This window comes from Anser cygnoides, unplaced genomic scaffold, assembly GCF_040182565.1.
Source record: "Anser cygnoides isolate HZ-2024a breed goose unplaced genomic scaffold, Taihu_goose_T2T_genome scaffold_51_1, whole genome shotgun sequence".
Taxonomy (NCBI): domain Eukaryota; kingdom Metazoa; phylum Chordata; class Aves; order Anseriformes; family Anatidae; genus Anser; species Anser cygnoides.
Window position 1 is genome coordinate 818,336 of NW_027103074.1, and position 19,592 is coordinate 837,927.

General features: G+C 44.8%; 1 long non-coding RNA gene across 1 annotated transcript in view; it reads left to right on the forward strand.

The window, feature by feature from the left end:
* Positions 1-4,750, forward strand: part of LOC136789487 (uncharacterized) — a 130,786-nt gene extending 126,036 nt beyond the window's left edge. The window contains exon 2 of the long non-coding RNA XR_010828216.1: positions 3,254-4,750. This is a non-coding gene — a long non-coding RNA (uncharacterized lncRNA). The remainder of the gene's footprint in view (positions 1-3,253) is intronic.
* Positions 4,751-19,592: the final 14,842 nt, after the last annotated feature.

Consider the following 19,592-nt stretch of genomic DNA (forward strand, 5'->3'; position numbering starts at 1 on the left):
TCTTAAGCATCATTATCGACACGTCACCTTTTCTCTCCACTGAAGTCATCACAAATTGGGTGCTATTTATTACTCGCCGTATCAACAACGTAAAGCAAGGTATCATACAAGGTATAAACAATAATGTCATTACACCACATAAAAATAAAAACAGCATCCTTTTAACCCATGGTCCACCGGGCAACCATGAAAAGAAATCCCAATCCATACCCTTCCAAGTTTGTACTGGGACGTGGGCTAGCTTTTTAATTTCTTTTGTTATCTGCTTAACCACTTTTCCATTATCATCAATCTGTAGACAACAATTAGAATCGTTCAGTTTTCCACATACTCCCCCTTCTTCTGCTAGTAAATAGTCTAAGACCATTCTATGTTGGAATATAGCATTTCTCATTTGAGTGGATTGGTCAGCCAAAAGATCCAAGGCTGTCGCTGTTTGATTTGTTACAACTTCGAGGATAGCTTGCAACCTAATTATTCGGTTCAAATTATAAATAGGTTCTCGGGCTCCTGATACCAACTCATTCGGGTTCCAGGTAGCTGGCCCATAATGCTGTATGATTCTTTCAGGAGGCCATTCATCCTTTCCCCATTTTTGGGCACTATCCCCGGCTAAGGAAGTATCAATAGATCGTTTTACTCTGTTCAGGTCATCATATAATCTTATTCCTAAATGATTTCCTTGTGTTTGTGACAATAAAAAGAACAAGGGTCTTATGTACCCCCCATAGCATATTCCCGACCAGTTTCCAGGTAGCCTCTTGTAAGCATGTTTGCCACACACCCAATAATGTCTCTTTAGGGCCCACGTCCCGTTTGGAAAATGACCATCCCATCCATCTTTACCCTTTTGGGCGTGATAATACAGAGTGTCCTTGTTACCGAGTGGTCCTGTTACAATGTCTGCCCCGTTTGTACTCGTATATGCACGCTTCCAAGCTCCCACGTTGGGTTTCCACTTACAGTCACAATTCAGTTCTCTTTGGCGACCTGTCATATTATAAGCCTTTTTCGCCGTCCAATCTTGAGAGTGTGGGAAGCGCCTTCAATCATGGGGTTGGGCCCGCTTTCAGAGCTTGTGTTACCATTCAGCCCTTCAGGGTGATCCAGCTCCTGGAAAAACTAATCACAATTTTATTATGGGTTTAAAAGGTTCTCATGTTATTTTTCTCAGGACAAACTGATCTTGGTGTGGGAGAAGTCCGGTCGAGGCACTCTCACTCGGCGGTCAATACCCATAGGGGTTGCCTCCCTCGGTAGACCATACACGCCGCAGTGGAGGGTCCTACCCCGGTCTTGCCTTCTCCCTTTCCTCCCTTCAGCCTTGTCCTCTTTATCCAGTGCCCTTAATTCATGCAGAACCTCATTGCTGGGATATCAGTTCCTCTTTAGTCTCAGTTTCAGTTCCCCAGGAGTGGACTCAACCCTCCAGGCTTCGGTAGTTATTGGTCCTTTTATTCTGGATGCGTGGGTCCAACCCCTTTCTGCTGTTCTCACAGCTGTTTCAGTAGTTAGTAAAACAAGGTACAGTCCCTCCCATCGGGGGTTCAATGATTCTTCTCTCCAGGTTTTTATTAAGACCTTGTCTCCTGGTTGTATTTTATGAATAGCAAATCCTAAAGGTGGTGTCTGAGTCATCATCCCAATTTCTCTTATCTCCTGTAATCTCCTTCCAATGGTAATTATGTATTTCTGGATACTATGATCCTCAACTACATTGTTCCCTAGGGGCATCCCTTGAGAATAAGGCATACCATATAACATTTCATATGATGATAATCCAGTCTCACTGTGTGGTTTAGTTCTTATGTTTAAAAGTGCCAATGGTAAGCATTTTCGTCCAGGGCAGCTGTGTCTCGATCATTAACTTAGCCAATTGTTGTTTTATTGTTTGATTCATCCTTTCTACTTTCCCTGAGCTTTGTGGGTGCCACGGAGTGTGGTATTCCCACTGAATACCTTTCAAGGGGTACATCCTTCAAATCTTTGTGGCTGGCGTATGTTCGATTATTTGCACACAACTGTGTTCCAACGGTCCTTCTTCTGGAACAGTTCCTAGAAATACTGCTGGATATAACAGGTTAGTCGTTTTCAAGGTTGTGTCATCTTGTTCAATTAGGATTGCCTGATATTTCATCATCCAGCTGGGTGATAACCAGTGCCCCCCCCCCCTTTGTTCCAAAACGGTTGTTACCATATGTGGTCCAAAAACTTCAATATGTTTTCCCATTTGAAGGCAAAAAAATTTTCTACTATCTTTATCAAGAGGTATGCAAAAGAAGGCATCCTTTAAATCTATCACGGTAAACCATTTATATTTCCCTTTCACAGATGTTAACAATGTGTAAGGATTAGCTACTACCGGGTGAATATCCTTTGTTATTTCATTTATTGCTCTAAGATCTTGTACAAATCTATACTCGCCATTCGGCTTCTTTACTGGAAAAATTGGAGTATTGTATTCCGATTTACATTCTTCCAGAATCTGATATTTGAGAAATTTGTCAATAATTTTCACCATTCCTGTGCCTAGCTTCTATCTTAAGTGGATATTGTTTGATTCAAACAGGTTTGGCTCCTTCCTTTAATTCCACCTTTACCAGTTGTGCCAGTTTCGACTTCCCTGGTACATCTGTTTCCCGTACTGTTGCTATAACTGCATTTTCTACTTCTCTTGGAATATTAACAAAGGGTTTATCTTTGATCATTAGGATTTGGCCTACTTTGGACTCAGGTACCTTCATTATTAATTCTCCATCCTCAAAGGTTATTGTTGCATCTAATTTGGCTAATAGATCCCGTCCCAAGAGTGGCATCGGGCATTCTGGTACATACTAAAATTCATGGGTTAGTTCCTTACCCCCAAAACGCAAATCAAGGGGTTGTAAGAATGACCATTCCTCCTCTTTCCCTGTGGCTCCAATTATTGTAGTTGTCTTAGTTCCTAATCGTCCTTTTAAACTATTTAACACTGAATATGTTGCTCCTATTACATTTACAGCCTAATTAACACAGAGAAAGAAGCTCCCATAACCAACAAAAAATTCAAGCCTCTGTCTTCGTTTCCTAGCTTTATTTCAACTAGTGGACCTGCTAGGGTAGATGCCCCAGGTCCCCATCATTCCTGACTGTTGTAAGTTTGTCCTGCAGCCTAAGACAATTTCTTTCTGATATCAGGGGCTGATTGCCCTGGAAAGAGGCTAGCCAGTTGCCTCTCTCTCTCTCTTTTTTTTTTTTTTTTTTTTTTTTTAAGCCAGGTCCATTTTTTTTTTTTTCATTGCATTTCAAAGTTGGTCCAGAAATTCAAAAATTCCATAAATTCCATAGGGGTTTCTTTTGGACCTTGTTGGAACAGATTCTCAATTCCCAATAGCCAATTTAACCAGATTTTAGTATTTACATAATTTCCGGGGTGATTAGGGTCTCAGTGAGGGGGTCGGTCAGGGGAATGCAATCGTTGAAAGTTCCCTGAGCGGTCCCATTGGCAACCTGAGCTCACACATGAACTCAGGTTGTTTCAAGAGTTAGCTGCTTTTCTGTTTCCACGACAACTCTCTCGGACCGATCACGGTCCCCCTGCCCCAGAGGGTTCACACCCGCGATTTAGAGATCTCAGCCTCGGGTTGAGGCGGAACTATTAACATTCCTACATCCTCTTTCCCTGCTCATTCAGCATCAAACAGCTCTGTTAAATACTACATGCCACACAGCCTTTAACACCTTCAACAACCCTTTTAACACTTCCTTTATCTTTCTCCAGCCCGTACTTTTCTAATGCCAACACCAAAGGCTCAGTCAGGGGCCAACTTAATTCCAAACCTTTTCCCTCCAACATGCTGAAACAACATATCACTATACAACATTTCATCCTATTTTCCTTCTCTCCTCAAAAACATTAATTGCAAGACACTGTTATAGTCGATTGACCCATAAAGTGGCCATTTAGTTTATATAGTGGCCACCATTGATTGCAATACTTAGTGAAAGTCCTCTTGCTTTCTGTGCCCCCATTTCTAACAATATCCTTCCAATGTGCCACTATGCACCCAAGGAGGCTTTTCTTTTTTTTTTTTTTTTTAGGACGCCTTTTTTTTTGGATTTTCCCCTTTTCCTTGATTTCCCATTCCCTTTTATTTATTTATATTAGTTACTGTCCCTTGTTTCAATTTCCACGCAAACCTTTTTATTGCAGGTTTTTACTATCTTTTCCTAATCTTCTTCCCAAATGTCCCAATTCTCTGGGATTAAACTCTTCTTTCCACATACAAACTTTACTATTTCAGATTATTAATGAGCCCCATTCCAATCATAAATCCGCAGGACTTCGGAAAAACACCTGAAGCACTCAGCCTTCTGTCTTCTAGACAAACAATAACACCTTTTCCACAAAATTTACATTTCAATAAGACCGAATTTCAAGCCAAATGCTAATTTTTCTCATGCACTTTGTTAGTAAGCCTACACAAAACAAGGAATCACTCCTGTGTATCCGTCAAGATGGGGGTTTAAAAAGGTATTGAGGCCTAAATAAATTCGCTCTCCCCCTTCTTACCAAATTCCCAGAGCTCAGGCCCGAACCACCAAAGAAGTGACTCTCCGTTCTACCACTTTGATAATCAGTCAGCCCCGCTCCCCCGATACTTGGGAAACTGACCGAACACCACCGCGAATATACACAAACTTCTAAACTGTTACTTAGATAATGCTCCCACCTTCCTCCTTGACACAGTCAAAACATTTAAGAACAAAACAGGATTACAAGATGCACCACCGGGGGTGGATTGTTAGGATATAGAGGTGGTAGGTTATCCAATGACTCCCATTCATCATCTTTTTCTTTTTCCTTTTTTTTTTCTTTTTTTATTTTTTTGTTCTCTTCGTCGTCAAACTTCTCGTCTGCTTTTAGTGTAAATATTGAGGCTGGAAAAGGACGTGAGATCCTGATCCATAATCCTGCATAATCACTTTCCTCCTGGCTAAAAGGTTCCTTTGAATTAACATGTATATTTAAGGCCTGGCAAACCCAGTCTTCAAAGGATCCGAAAACGGGCCAAAAGACATGTGGTCTTAAAGGCTCCTTTGGCCATTCTGTCATACAATACTGAACCATTTTTAATTTACTTTTTCCCTTTTCTGGGGCCCCTATCGTTCCAATTTCTAATCATTATCCCTAATGGACTTTCTGGTGGTATGTCTGGTAATTTGCTCCCTTTTCTCTGGTCCCGGGTCTTCAATTTTGTCTGACCCATCTAGGAATTTTACTGTGGCAATTCCTACAGCCCTTGGTTGCCTTAGTGAGAGTGTCTTGCAGGGGGTTTAGGACCTATCACCCACCCACGAATCCTATAGGAATCGCTTCGGTCCTTCACCGGCCAAGTCCCTCGCGGGAGATTGGAACCGCGGTTAGAAGACCTCCACAATCGCTTCGGAACTACGTTCCGTCTCAATCACACTCTCACACACACAGGCAACCGAATCCCACCCAACCGAACGGTATACACATTAAATACTTACGACTCCGTCGTCTTCGTTCGGATCTTCGCGCGCAGAATTACGGGCAAAATATAGTGCTGCAGCCGGCAAAGGGAGCTCATAAAAAAATCTAAATCTTTGCTTGCCCTTATTCAGGTTCAGGATGGTGTTAGCCCCGACCTGACTCGAACAGGAGCCACCAAATGGTGGGGGCGCCCCTCCTAGATCAAGTCAGAATTCAGGAACCAAGACCATCCCGGACGAGCCCCCAATTGTTATAAATGACTGAGTCCCAAATAGGATTACAATCAGAGTTTACAATTTATTAAACGAATAGAGGCAAGCAAACAGCGCTGGGTGCGCCGGGAGTCTCTGCTCCACCGGGACGCACACCTGTTACGTAAGGCAGCTGGTTTTTATACTCCTAGGCTAATACATATTCATTACTACTTCTAGAAGAGGCAGGGTTATTATAATTGGTTTCCCAAATCCGATGTCGCCTGCTTATCAGTCTCTGTTACTTTCTCAGGGGCCGCTCGAACAGGGAGACAGGGAGGCTCATATTTTCCTCCTTATCTAGTGGTCCAGGGAGACAGGGAGACAGGAAGGCTCTTATTCTTCCTCCTTATCTAGTGGTCTCTTGGCCGGCTATCAGAAGTTACTGCACATCCGTGCAAAGTCAGCAGTTTTTCTCCGAAGAAATCCCTTTGTTCTTTTCTCGCCCAAACCCAGGCCTCAATGTTAACCCTTCAAAACCCCTTAGTGGCACGAATTGCTGGACCATTTCTTACATCCATCCTTTTTATAAGACCCCTTTAAGTTTTGAAAGGCTGCAGTAAGGTCACCCCAGAGCCTTCCCTTCTTCAGGCTGAACATCCCCCTCTCTCTCGGCCTTTCTTCATAGGAGAGGTGCTCCAGCCCTCTGATCAACTTTGTGGCCCTCCTCTGGACCCGCTCTAACAGATCAACAGCCTTCTTGTACTGGGGGCCCCAGACCTGGATGCAGTACTCCCAAGTGGGGCCTCACGAGGGCAGAGTAGAGGGGGGACAATCACCTCCCTCGACCTGCTGGCCATTCCTCTTTTAATGCAGCCCAAGATGCAGTTGGCCTTCTGGGCTGCAAGCATGCACTGCTGGCTCATGTCAAGCTTTTCGTCCACCAGAACCCCCAAGTCCTTCTCTGCAGGGCTGCTCTCAATGAGTTCTTCTCCATGTCTGTACTCTTGTCCGGAGTTGCCCCGGCCCAGGTGCAGCACCTTGCACTTGGACTTGTTGAACCTCATTAGGTTCATGTGGGCCCACTTCTCAAGCTTGTCCAGGTCCTTTTGGATGGCATCCCATCCTTCTGTTCTATTAACTGAACCACTCAGCTTGGTGTCATCTGCCAACATGCTGAGGGTACAGTTGATCCCACTGTCTATATCGCTGATAAAGATATTAAACAGTACCAGTCCCAGGACAGACCCTTGAGGGTCACCACTCATCACTAGCCTCCACCTGGACATAGAGCCATTGACCACCACTCTTTGAGTGTGACCTTCAAGCCAATAAAGAGATGGAAGTTGTGCAGCAAATTTCAGCAAGCAGGTCCCACTTTTCACTGAGATCTATGAAGTTAACTTGGAGATTTTAAATATATTTTCTTCTTAATCACACCTACTAGATTATTTTACGCTTTCCCAAAATGGGCAGTTAATATAGAAGTCCCTTCTCCCCACATGCTGTCTCCCCCCCTTGCTTTACTGCAATAAAGGGAAACACCAGTCATGAAAACAGCATTATCTTACAACAAATTATGTGAAACATTTAAAATTCTAAAGCATTTTTTTTTAATCCTAACTTTTTTTGTTTAATTCAAATTTCTTTAGGGCCCTTCATCCCGTGTAATCTCAGAAGTTTAAGATGCTAGCGGCTGCACTAACAAATCCACAAATGGGACTAGGGCAACTATCATTAGGTCTAGTCACTGTTCCATAATCTGGATTGTAAGAATGTAGAATTAGCATTATGTATTATCCATTGATTGGGGCCACAGGAAAGCAAGAGACTGAACCCTTTTTGCAACTAATTAAATGTGAAATTGGGAAATGAGTATCGACTCATGAATTTTTATACTTGCCGGAATGTCCTTTGCCTCCGTTAGAATGAGACCTATTAAATAAACTGTGCTCAGATAACCTTCATAAAGGAAAAATCCAAGTACATATTCCTGAAAATAATGCCTGTCAGGCACAAGTATATTTGTTATAGGGGAATTTCGAACATGCTCCGGGAGAAGGATTGAGTCAAGTACCATCTGAAATCAAGTATGTGGTAGTGCTGTTTGTGTGGGCAACGGAGAAACCTGGGCAAGTGAGATCAGCAGAACCGGTGAAGGTACAACTCCAAATGGGAACAAGACCCGTAAGAAGGAAAAAAGATTGGAGCCAGTGATCGATAACTTCTTACAATATGGATTATTAAAAGAATGCCAGTCTGAATATAATATCCCAATTTTCAAGACACTAAGGGGGTTTGGGGGAATTCTGGGTTGTGGATTCCGAATTATGGGTTGATGGCTAGACCCCTATATGAAGCTGTTAAAGCTCTAGAGGAACTGTTAGAATGGACCTCGGAATGCAGACAAGGATTTGATATCATCAAAAGAGCTTTAATGGAAGCCCCTGCCTTGGGAATTCCTAACCTAACCAAACCATTTGAACTGTTTATCCTTGAAAAGGCGCATGTAGCATTGGGAGTACTAACACAATATTTAGGAGACTGGAGAAGACTTGTAGCTTATTTCTCAAAACAGCTGGATAAAGTGAGCTCGGGGTGGCCTGGATGTTTAAGAGCAGTAGCTGCAACGGTTTTGTTGATACAGGAATCTTGGAAGTTGACAATGAGACAAAAATAACAGTATATATACCGCATGTGGCAGCGGCAGTATTAGAACAAAAAGGACACCACTGGTTATCACCCTGCCGCCTGGTACAATACCATGCCTTGCTAATGGAACAAGATGATGTTCAGTTAAAAATGAGTAGTGCCTTGATCAAGGAGAAGAAATTAACCATAACTGCACACAGGCTATTGAGCAAGTGTATGCCAGCCGACCAGATCTAAAGGACATGCTTCCTGAAAACCCAGATGACATTAAACAAAGAAAAGCAGGTAGGAGTATTACCATCTAACGCCTCAGCACAGAAAGCGGAATTAATAGCACTAACAAGAGCCCTGGAGCTAGCTGAAGGAAAGTGAGTTAATATGTATACATGTTTATAATGTTTGAATACACATTCAAAATATGCATTTGGATGTACATACATGCTCATGGCGCTATATGGAAGGAAAGGGGACTACTGCCATCAAAAGGTACTCCAATTAAACATGGAAGTGAAATCCTGAAACTACTCGAGACAGTTCAGAAAACTAAAGAGGTGGCGGTAATACACTACAAAGCTTATCAAAGTGGCAACTCCGCTATTATTAAGGGAAACCAAAAGGCAGATGAAGTTGCCAAACAAGCAGACATCAGGCGAACTATAAATCTCCTATTACCAACTAGAGAAATACTGATAACAATTCCTGACTATAGAGAAAAGAAGTAAAGCTGGCTGAGCTATTAAAATGTGTGAAAGACTCAAATGGATGGTGGATAACTGCCCATGGACAATGCATTGTTACACCATTAATGATAAGACAACTGATGACCCAGGTCCATCGAGAAACCCATATGGGAGCTGAGGCTCTGGTAAAGAGTGTCAAAAGATATTCTATTGGAGCTAAGATGGTATTGACTGTAAAAAGTATAACTCAAAAGTGTGAGCTGTGCCTTAAAAACAATCCTAAAATAAAGGTAAAACCTCCTCCTGGAGAGGTAAAAAAAATGGAATCAATCCACGTAAGTGCTGGCAAGTCAATTTTTCTGAATTACCTAGGTGTAATCAATATAAGTATTTACTTGTGTTTGTGGATCCCTTTTCTGGTTGGTCAGAAGGTTCCCTGTGTTGAAGCAATCAGGCTAGGGAAGTAGAGAAATGTCTGTTGAAAGAAATAATCCCAAGTGTCGCATCCTAGTTTCAGCTAGAATAGAGTTAATTTTTCTGCTAGTAGCTGGTAGGGTGCTGTGTTTGGGATTTAGGATGAGAATAATGTTGATGACACACTGATGTTTTAATTGTTGCAGAGCAGTGCTTACACCAAGACAAGGACTTTTCAGCTTCTCGCTCTGTCCTGCCAGCGGGCAGGCTAGGGGTGCAGCAGGAGCTGGGAGGGGACAGACCCAGGACAGCTGACCCAAAGTGGCCAAAGGGGTATTCCATACCATCTGACGTCATGCTGAACAATTAATATGGGGGGGCTAGCCGGGGTGGGGGGGCCGGCTGCTCGGGGATAGGCTGGGCATCGGTCAGCGGGTGGTGAGCAATTGCATTGTGCATCACTTGTTTTGTACACATTACTATTAGTAGTACTATTATCATTATTATTATTGTTTTCCTTTCTTTTCTGCCCTAATAAACTGTCTTTATCTCAACCCACAGGCTTCATTTTCTTGATTCTCTTCCCCATCCCAGAGAGGGAGGGGGGAGGGTAAGCGAACGGCTGTGTGGTGTTTGGCTGCCGGCCAGGTTAAACCACAACACAGAGATTTGGAGTGCCGGAGGGAATGTCTTCTGATAGGGGACCACATTTTGTGACAATGGTTATTAAAGAAATGGCTAGAATATTGAATACAAAATGGCACTTAAATACCACCCCATGGAGGCCACAATCTAGTGGCCACGTAGATAGAATGAACCAAATGCTGAAGGGACAAATAAGGATGTTGTCTGTAGGTTTGTGCCCGGTGCGCCGCGCCAATAAGCGCACAGAGTTGGAATCCACACGAAGGTCTTTTAATTAAATAATTAGTTATATAACTCTGCAGAGTCAGGTGCTTGGCGATCTTTCGCAAAGCAAGCACACCTCTGACTTGAATCACCATAACTTATACACAGCAAACTTGTGAAAACTATCTCTTTGGCTACTTTTGATTGGCTATTACAGCTCACCTAACTTATCTCTACCGAGTTTGCGCATTACAGAGGAACAGTGTGTGTGCAGGGGGGATGGATGACACATGACCAAATCCCACATTTGCATACATTAGCGTTTTGATAGGTGTGATTTTTAATATGTTAATGGCCATTAATGAGCAAAAGGTTACTACAGGTCAGCCTGGAGCTGTTTTTCTCCTTCTTGTTTTTTACCTTTTATCCCTTATCTTCCTTGCTTCTGCTAGCTCAAGGCTACCTGTCTCTTTCTTCCCTTATTTTCTCAGCTAAAAGGCTACACGAGCTATAGAAAGACTACACAAGCTACAGGCCTCCCTATTTTCTTCAAGGTTTTCTTGTTTTTTCCCAGCTTTGGGACTACAAGAAAATTGTGCCAAGAAACGCAGTTAATATGGACCAAGGTATTTCCAATAGCATTGCTAAGAATTTGGATAACTCCAAGGGCTTGGGAAAAAGTAAGCCCGTTTGAAATACTATATGGAAAATCATATGCAGTAAATTTAACTGGAAAATCCAGTCAGACGAATGTAACTGGGAATCAAGCCCTTACATGTTATTTTTTCTCTTTAGCAAAAACTTTGAGTCTTATCCACAGATATGTACTATTAAGGGTGATTCCTCCTGGAGATCAAGTTTACTGGCAAACCTGGAGGGAAGACCCCTAGCTGAAAAGTGGAAAAGACCATACCTGGTGCTGTTAACAAAACACAGAGGAACTGATTGGTGGATGTACACCAGAGGGCTGTGCTGCCATTCAGAGACACCTGGATGTGCTGGAGCACTGGGTGGTGAGGAACCTCATGAAGTTCAACAAAGGCAAGTGCAGGGTCCTGCACCTGGGGAGGAATAACCCCATGTACCAGTACAGGCTGGGGGCTCATCTGCTGGAAAGCAGCTCTGCAGAGAAGGACCTGGGAGTCCTGGTGGACAGCAGGTTAACCATGAGCCAACAATGTGCCCTTGTGTCTAAGAATGCCAATGGTATCCTGGGTGCATTCGGAAGAGTGTTGCCAGCAGGTTGAGGGAGGTGATCCTTCCCCTCTACTCAGCCCTGGTGAGGCCTCACCTGGAGTACTATGTCCAGTTCTGGGTTCCCCAGTACAAGAGGGGCATGGAGCTCTTGGAGTGAGTGCAGCGGAGGGCTACGAAAATGATAAGGGGAGTGGAGCATCTCTCATACGAGAAGAGGCTGAGAGAGCTGGGCCTGTTTAGCTTAGAGAAGAGAAGACTGAGAGGGGATCTTATCAACATATACAAATATCTGAAGGGAGGGTGTGTCAAGAGGATGGGGCGAGACTCTTTTGGCAACAGGACAAGAGGCAACAGGCACAAACTGAAGCACAGTGAGTTCTGGCTGAATATGAGAGGGCACTTCTTTACTGTGCGAGTAACAGAGCACTGGAACAGGTTGCCCAGAGAGGTTGTGGAAACTCCTTCTCTGGAGATATTCAAAACCCACCTGGATGCCATCCTGCACAATGTGCTCTAGGTGATCCTGCTCGGCAAGGGAGTTGGACTAGATGATCTTCAGAGGTCCCTTCCTGAAGGGATGCAAGACACGGACTCCTGATGGCTCTTGAACAGGAGACCTTTATTGAAATTTTTCACTACTACATATACTTTCCCTGTAGCCCCACACACTGTCCATGCACCCGAATCTGTCATACAACTGGTTAGAGACCCTCAGACATGCGCCTCAAGCCAGCCAGCAATTGGCCACTACCCAAAGCTCATCTTTAACACTGTAGCCAATTTACTTTATCTCGACCTTGCTCAAGTTTTTGGTTCTACCACTTGTTTCCTCATTATCTTTAATTCAGGGATGTGTGAAACAGCGCGAAGCCACCTGCAAATTCCTTTCCCACAATTCCCCCTTTTTTATTTTCAACCAACCAAACGCTTTCTATAGATTTTTCTATCAATCACCGCAGACATTGCAATAAGCAAGGTACAATAAGCAACAGGGAGAAAATCACAAGCAGAATTACGATTGTAAAGTAGCATGCCTACTAGAATCTACATCAGTCAACAAGCCACTAAGCGCTAGGGATGTTGCTTCGCAGCGATGCTGCTTCTCACTCGCACAGCACAATCACACAATCATGCAAAGAGGCCTCTTGCACTTCTCATTCATACCACAAGAAAATATCACTTAAAATAATTTGTCCGCGGCTTCAGGAGGTCCTTGTCTACTCCCGCGGTGAGCGGCTGAGAGTGGAGACCCCTCCGAGGAAAATGCTCGGGGTGCACCTAGGGGCGTCTGCTCCACAGTCGATCCTGTCTCTTTCTTCCCTTATTTTCTCAGCTAAAAGGCTACACGAGCTATAGAAAGACTACACAAGCTACAGGCCTCCCTATTTTCTTCAAGGTCTTCTTGTTTTTTCCCAGCTTTGGGACTACAGTTTCCCCCCTTTAAGACTATGAACCTCACTTTTAGGCTTCATAGTTCTCACTGCATAGTTCTTGTCCATTTCTATGAATTTGAAGAAATACTGTATATTATCTGAAGAAATACTGTATATTATCTATATCTTGTTTCACTAACATCACTTGGTGGTGGGGTCTCCCACCACCCATCCTTTCGCTTCATGTATTGTAGCTTTTCTGCTAACTGCATCTATTTAGCAGAGTGTTGTGGCGGATTAAGTAAAGTCTTTGCACAGGGGACTAACATGCCTTGTAGGTCTTCTGGTGCCCTTCTAGCTGCTTCTTTGTCTGCTAAATCAGCTTTCCTGTTCCCTATTATTATATCATGATCACCCTTTTGGTGGGCCTTTGTGGTGGTTTTTACCATGCTAGGCAGCTGAACAGCACAACCTCTCTCTCACTCCCCCTCCTTAGATGAGGAGGGGAAGAAGTAAAGGAAAGAACAACTCACAGGTTGAGATAAGGATGATTTAATTAAAGGAAAAAAAAAGAATTATTAAGGAAAGATTATTATTAATTAAACAATTTAACTAAACAATTAACAATTTAACTAAAGGGGAAAAAAAGGAAAGGGGAAAAGGGAGGGGGAAAAGGGAAAACTAAACAAAACAAGTAAAGGCTATGTGGAAGTGCAGAGGAAAGAAATTACTCTCTACTTCCCACAAATGAGCGATGCTTGACCACGTTCTTGAAGCAGGGCCTCAACGCACGTAGCCGGTGTTCGGGAGGAGGACAGACGTTTTCACAACGAGAGCCCACCCCTCCTCTCTTCCTCCTTTTTCCACCTTTTATTGCTGAGTGTGACATCATATGGTATGGAATATCCCTTTGGTTGGTTTAGGTCAGCTGCCCTGGTGATGTTTCTTTTCTCACATTTTTGCCTACCCCTAGGAGGGTTAGAGAGAGTCCTGATGCTGTGCCAGCACTGCTCAGCAGCAGACACAACACTGGTGTGATATGAGTGCTGTTCTAGCTACAAGTGCAGAGCACAGCACTGTATGGGCTGCTGCAGGGAAAGTTAACATCCCAGTCCGACCCAGTACAGACTACATTCACCTATTCCAACTGTATAATAATACAAGCCTTTATGAAATTTACTTTTGCTTTCTTTTAGACAATAGACAGTATAGAAATTTTAAATAATTTTTAATAAATTTTTAATAATGTGATTTGAAACCAAAATCTCTTAACGGTTAAAAAACGTGTATGTGTGTATAAATACATATGGATTATATAAAGAGAATCACAGAATCACAGAATCACAGAATCGTCTAGGTTGGAAGAGACCTCCAAGATCATCTAGTCCAACCTCAGCCCTAACACTAACAAGTCCTACGCTAAACCATATCACTAAGGGCTACATCTAAACATCTTTTAACGACCTCCAGGGATGGTGACTCAACCACCTCCCTGGGCAGTCCATTCCAATGCCTAACAACCCTTTCAGTAAAGAATTTCTTCCTAACATCCAACCTAAACCTCCCCTGTCGCAACTTTAGCCCATTCCCCCTTGTCCTGTCACCAGGCACGTGGGAGAATAGACCAACCCCCACCTCTCTACAGCCTCCTTTAAGGTACCTATAGAGAGCGATGAGGTCTCCCCTGAGCCTCCTATTCTCGAGGCTAAACAAGCCCAGCTCCCTCAGCCGCTCCTCGTAAGACTTGTTCTCCAGACCCCTCACAAGCTTGGTCGCCCTTCTCTGGACTCGCTCGAGCACGTCCATGTCCTTCCTGTAGCGAGGGGCCCAAAACTGAACACAGTACTCGAGGTGCGGCCTCACCAGAGCCGAGTACAGGGGGACAATCAGCTCCTTAGACCTGCTGGCCACACTGCTTCTGATACAAGCCAGGATGCTGTTGGCCTTCTTGGCCACCTGAGCACACTGCTGGCTCATATTCAGCCAACTATCAACCAGTCCTCCCAGGTCCTTCTCTGCCAGGCAGCTTTCCAGCCACTCATCTCCCAGCCTGTAGCTCTGCTTGGGGTTGTTGTGCCCCAGGTGCAGGACCCGGCACTTGGCCTTGTTGAACTTGATGCAGTTGACCTCAGCCCATCGGTCCAGCCTATCCAGATCCTCCTGCAGAGCCTTCCTTCCCTCGAGCAGATCGACACATGCACCTAACTTGGTGTCATCTGCAAACTTACTGAGGGTGCACTCGATCCCCTCATCCAGATCATCAATAAAGATATTAAAGAGGACCGGCCCTAGTACTGAGCCCTGGGGGACTCCACTAGTGACCGGCCTCCAACTGGACTTAACTCCATTCACCAGGACTCTTTGGGTTCGGCCATCCAGACAGTTTTTAACCCAACAAAGCATACGCCAGTCCAAGCCATGAGCAGCCAGTTTCTTGAGGAGAATGTTGTGGGGAATGGTGTCAAAAGCCTTACTGAAGTCAAGGTAGACCACATCCACAGACTTTTCTTTGTCCACTAAGCGTGTCACTTTGTCATAGAAGGAGATCAGGTGAGTCAAGCAGGACCTGCCTTTCATAAACCCATGCTGACTGGGCCTGATCGCCTGCTTGCCCTGCAAGTGCCGCGTGATGACCCTCAAGATAATCTGCTCCATGAGCTTCCCTGGCACTGAGGTCAGACTGACAGGCCTATAGTTTCCTGGATCCTCCTTCCAGCCCTTCTTGTAGATGGGCGTCACGTTTGCTAGCTGCCAGTCGACTGGGACCTCCCCTGATAGCCAGGACTGCCGATAAATAATGGAAAGCGGCTTGGCCGGCTCCTCCGCCAGTTCTCTCAGTACCCTCGGGTGGATCCCATCCGGCCCCATCGACTTGCGTACATCCAAGTGTTGTAGCAGGTCGCCAACCATTTCCTCATGGATAGCGAGGGCCACATCCTGCTTCCCATCCCCTTCCACCAGCTCAGGGTACCAGGTATCCAGAGAACAACCGGTCTTGCCGCTAAAGCCTGAGGCAAAGAAAGCATTGAGCACCTCAGCCTTTTCCTCATCTTTTGTAACTAAGTTTCCACCCGCATCCAGTAAAGGATGGAGATTCTCCTTAGTCCTCCTTTTTGTGTTGATGTATTTGTAAAAACGTTTTTTGTTATCTTTAACGGCAGTAGCCAGATTGAGCTCCAGATGAGCTTTGAGAAGAGAGCAGGATAAATGCAGTTCTTAAAAAGATGATTATTCTAACTTAAAAATTAGATTCTAATTGAAATTCTTTTAAAAAAAACTCAGTAGATGAGGAGCTCTTTATAAGCCGGGTAGCACTATCCTGCAATTCAAGCATTGTGCTGGTTATTATGTGACTTGCAACTACCTGCCACTACCTTGGCCTTCAGGCCATTTACAGCAGTACTTGGAAGTGATTCTCAGATAACTATGTTTGTACAAGTTTGTGAAAACAAGCAGAAAGTACTGGGAATAGGCAGAGCAGTGCCTATTCTTCCAGCTTTTTAAAGACCTAGCGGATGGGATCACCTGGAACACTGTCCTCAGGAACAAAGGAGCTGAACAGAGCTGGCAACTCTTTAAGGATGTTTTCCTTAGACCACAAGAACTCTCCATCCCCCTGTGTAAGAAAGAGGGCAGGGAGGGCAGAAAACTGGCATGGCTTAGCAAGGACCTGTTGGTCAAATTGAGGTGCAAGAAGGAAATACACAGGCAGTAGAAGCAGGGACATGTGGCCTGGGAAGAGTAGAATCATAGAATCATAGAATCATAGAATATCCTGAGTTGGAAGGGATCCATAAGGATCATCGAGTCCAACTCCTGGCACCACACAAGTCTACCCAAAAATTCAGACCATATGACTAAGGCCAAGGAGAGTGTACCCCCTCCGATAAACGAGAAGGGAGAACTGGTAACAGCAGACATGGAAAAGGCTGAGGTACTCAACAACTTCTTTGCATCAGTCTTCACTGCCTGTCAGGTTTCCCACATCTCTCATTTCCCTGACCCTGTACATGAGGGCTGGGGGAGCAAAGTCCCTCCCAGTGTAAGCAAAGAGCAGGTTTGAGACCACCTGATTAAAGTGAACAGGTACAAGTCTATGGGGCTTGATGAAATGCATCCCAGGGTCCTGAGGGAACTGGCTGATGAACTGGCCAAGCCTCTCTCCATCATATTTGAAAAGTCCTGGCAGTCAGGCAAAGCGCCTGGTGACTGGAAAAAGGGAAACATAACTCCCATTTTAAAAAAGGTAGAAAGGAGGACCTACAGAACTACAGACCGGTGAGCCTCACATCTGTGCCTGGCAAGGTCATAGAAAAGATCCTCCTGGAAGCAATACTGAGGCACATGCAAGACAAAGAGGTGATCCAAGACAGACAACATGACTTCACCAAGGGCAAATCGTGCCTGACCAATCTGGTGGCCTTCTATGATGGAGTGACTGCATCAGTCAACAAAGACTGACCGATGTCATCTACCAGGACTTCTGCAAGGCCTTTGACATGGTCCCACCTGACATCCCGATCTCCAAATTGGAGAGAGATGGAATTTGAAGGGTGGACCATTCAGTGGATAAGGACTTGGCATCCAGAGAGTGGTGGTCAAGGGCTCTATGTTCAGGCGGAGGCAGGTGACGATTGGTGCACCTCAGGGGTCTGTCCTGGGACCGGTACTGTTATTAATCTTTATCAGTGACATAGACAATGGGATCAAGTGCACCCTCATCAAGTTTGCAGATGACACCAAGCTGAGTGGTGCAGCTGATACAAGAGAAGGAAGGGATGCCATCCAAAGGGACTTGGACAACCTAGAAAAGTAAGCCCACGTGAATCTAAAGAGGTTAGCTGGAAGCCACTGTGCAGCAGGAAGACTGACATAGATGCCATCACAAAAAACCGGTGGGATGGCTTGCATGACTGGAGCGCTGCAATGGAATCATGAAGTTGCAATCCCCCTGCCATGGTCAGGGACACCTCCCACTAGATCAGGTTGCTCAAAGCCCCAACCAACCTGGCCTTAAACACTTCCAGGGATGGGGTATCCACAAGTTCTCCAGGCAACCTGCTCCAGTGCCTTACCACCCTCACAGTAAAAAATTTCTTCTGAATATCTAATCTAAATATACCCTCTTTCAGCTTAAAAACATTACCCTTATCCTATCTCTAAAGTTCCTGATAAAGAGTCCCTCTCCAACTTTCTTATAAACCCCCTTCAGGTACTGGAAGGCAACTATAAGGTCTCCCCGGAGGCTTCTCTTCTTCAGGCTGAACAACCCCAACTCCCTCAGCCTGTTCTAATAGGAGAGCTGTTCCAGCCCTTCGATCGTCCTCGTGGCCCTTCTAATACTTCCATGTCCTTCTTGTACTGGGGGCCCCAGAGCTGAATGTAGTACTCTGGGTGGGGTCTCACAAGAGCAGAGTAAAAGGAGAATTGCCTCCCTTGACCTGCTGGTCACCCACACTTCTTTTGATGCAGCTCAGAATACAGTTGGTTGGCTTTCTGGGCTGCAAGCACACAGGCTTCTCGTCAACCAACACCCCCAAGTCTATTTCTTCTGGGGGCTGCTCTCAATTCATTCTCCACCCAATCTGTATTTGTGCTTGGGATTGCCCCGAGCCAGGTGCAGGACCTTCCACTTGGCCTTGTTGAACTTCATGAGGTTTGTGGTGGTTTTACCATGCTAGGCAGCTGAACTCCACCACAACTGCTCTCTCTCTCACTCCCCCTCCTCAGAAGAGGAGGGAAAGAAGAAAAGGGAAGAAACTCACGGGATGAGATAAGGATAATTTAATTAAAGGAAAAATAATTATTAAGGGAATATTATTATTAATTAAATAATTTAACTAAAGGCAAAAGGGAAAGGGGAAAAGGGAAAATACAAACAAACAAAAAAGCAAAGACCACGTGGAAGCTCAGAGGAAACAAATTACTCTCTGCTTCTCACCTAGTGATGCTTGACTACGTCCTTGAAGCAGGGCCTCAACGCACGTAGCCGTTGTTCGGGAAGTTCTCTATTCTTGGCGAAGTCAAGAAGGGGAACATTAAAACTGCTGTCTTGGACTTGCAGAGGGCAGACTTTGAGCTGTTCAGGACACTGGTTGGCAGAGTCCCTTGGGAGGTAGTTCTGAAAGGCAGAGGAGTCCAGGAAGGCTGGGCACTCTTCAAGGAGGAAATCTTAAAGGCTCAGAAGCGGTCTGTCCCCCCCCACGTGCCCAAAGATGAGCTGACGCAGAAGAAGACCGACCTGGCTCAACAGAGAGCTGTGGCTAGAGCATAGGAAAAAAAAGAGGGTTTATGATCTTTGGAAAAGAGGGTGGGCCACTCAGGAGGACTATAAAGATGTTGTAAGGGTTTGCAGGGACAAAATTAGAAAGGCCAAAGCTCATCTGGAGCTCAATCTGGCTACTTCTGTTAAAGATAAAAGAAAATGGTTTTATAAATACATAAACACGAAAAGGAAGACTAAGGAGAATCTCCATCCTTTACTGGATGCGAGGGGAAACCTAGTTACTAAGGATGAGGAAAAGGCTGAGGTGCTTAATGCCGCCTTTGCCTCAGTCTTTAGCGGCAATACCGGTTGTTCTCTGGATACCCAGTGCCTTGAGCTGGTGGAAGGGGATGGGGAGCAGCATGTGGCCCTCATAATCCACGAGGAAGTGGTTGGCGACCTGCTACGGAGCTTGGATGTACGCAAGTTGATGGGGCCGGACGGGATCCACCTAAAGGGACTGAGAGAACTGGT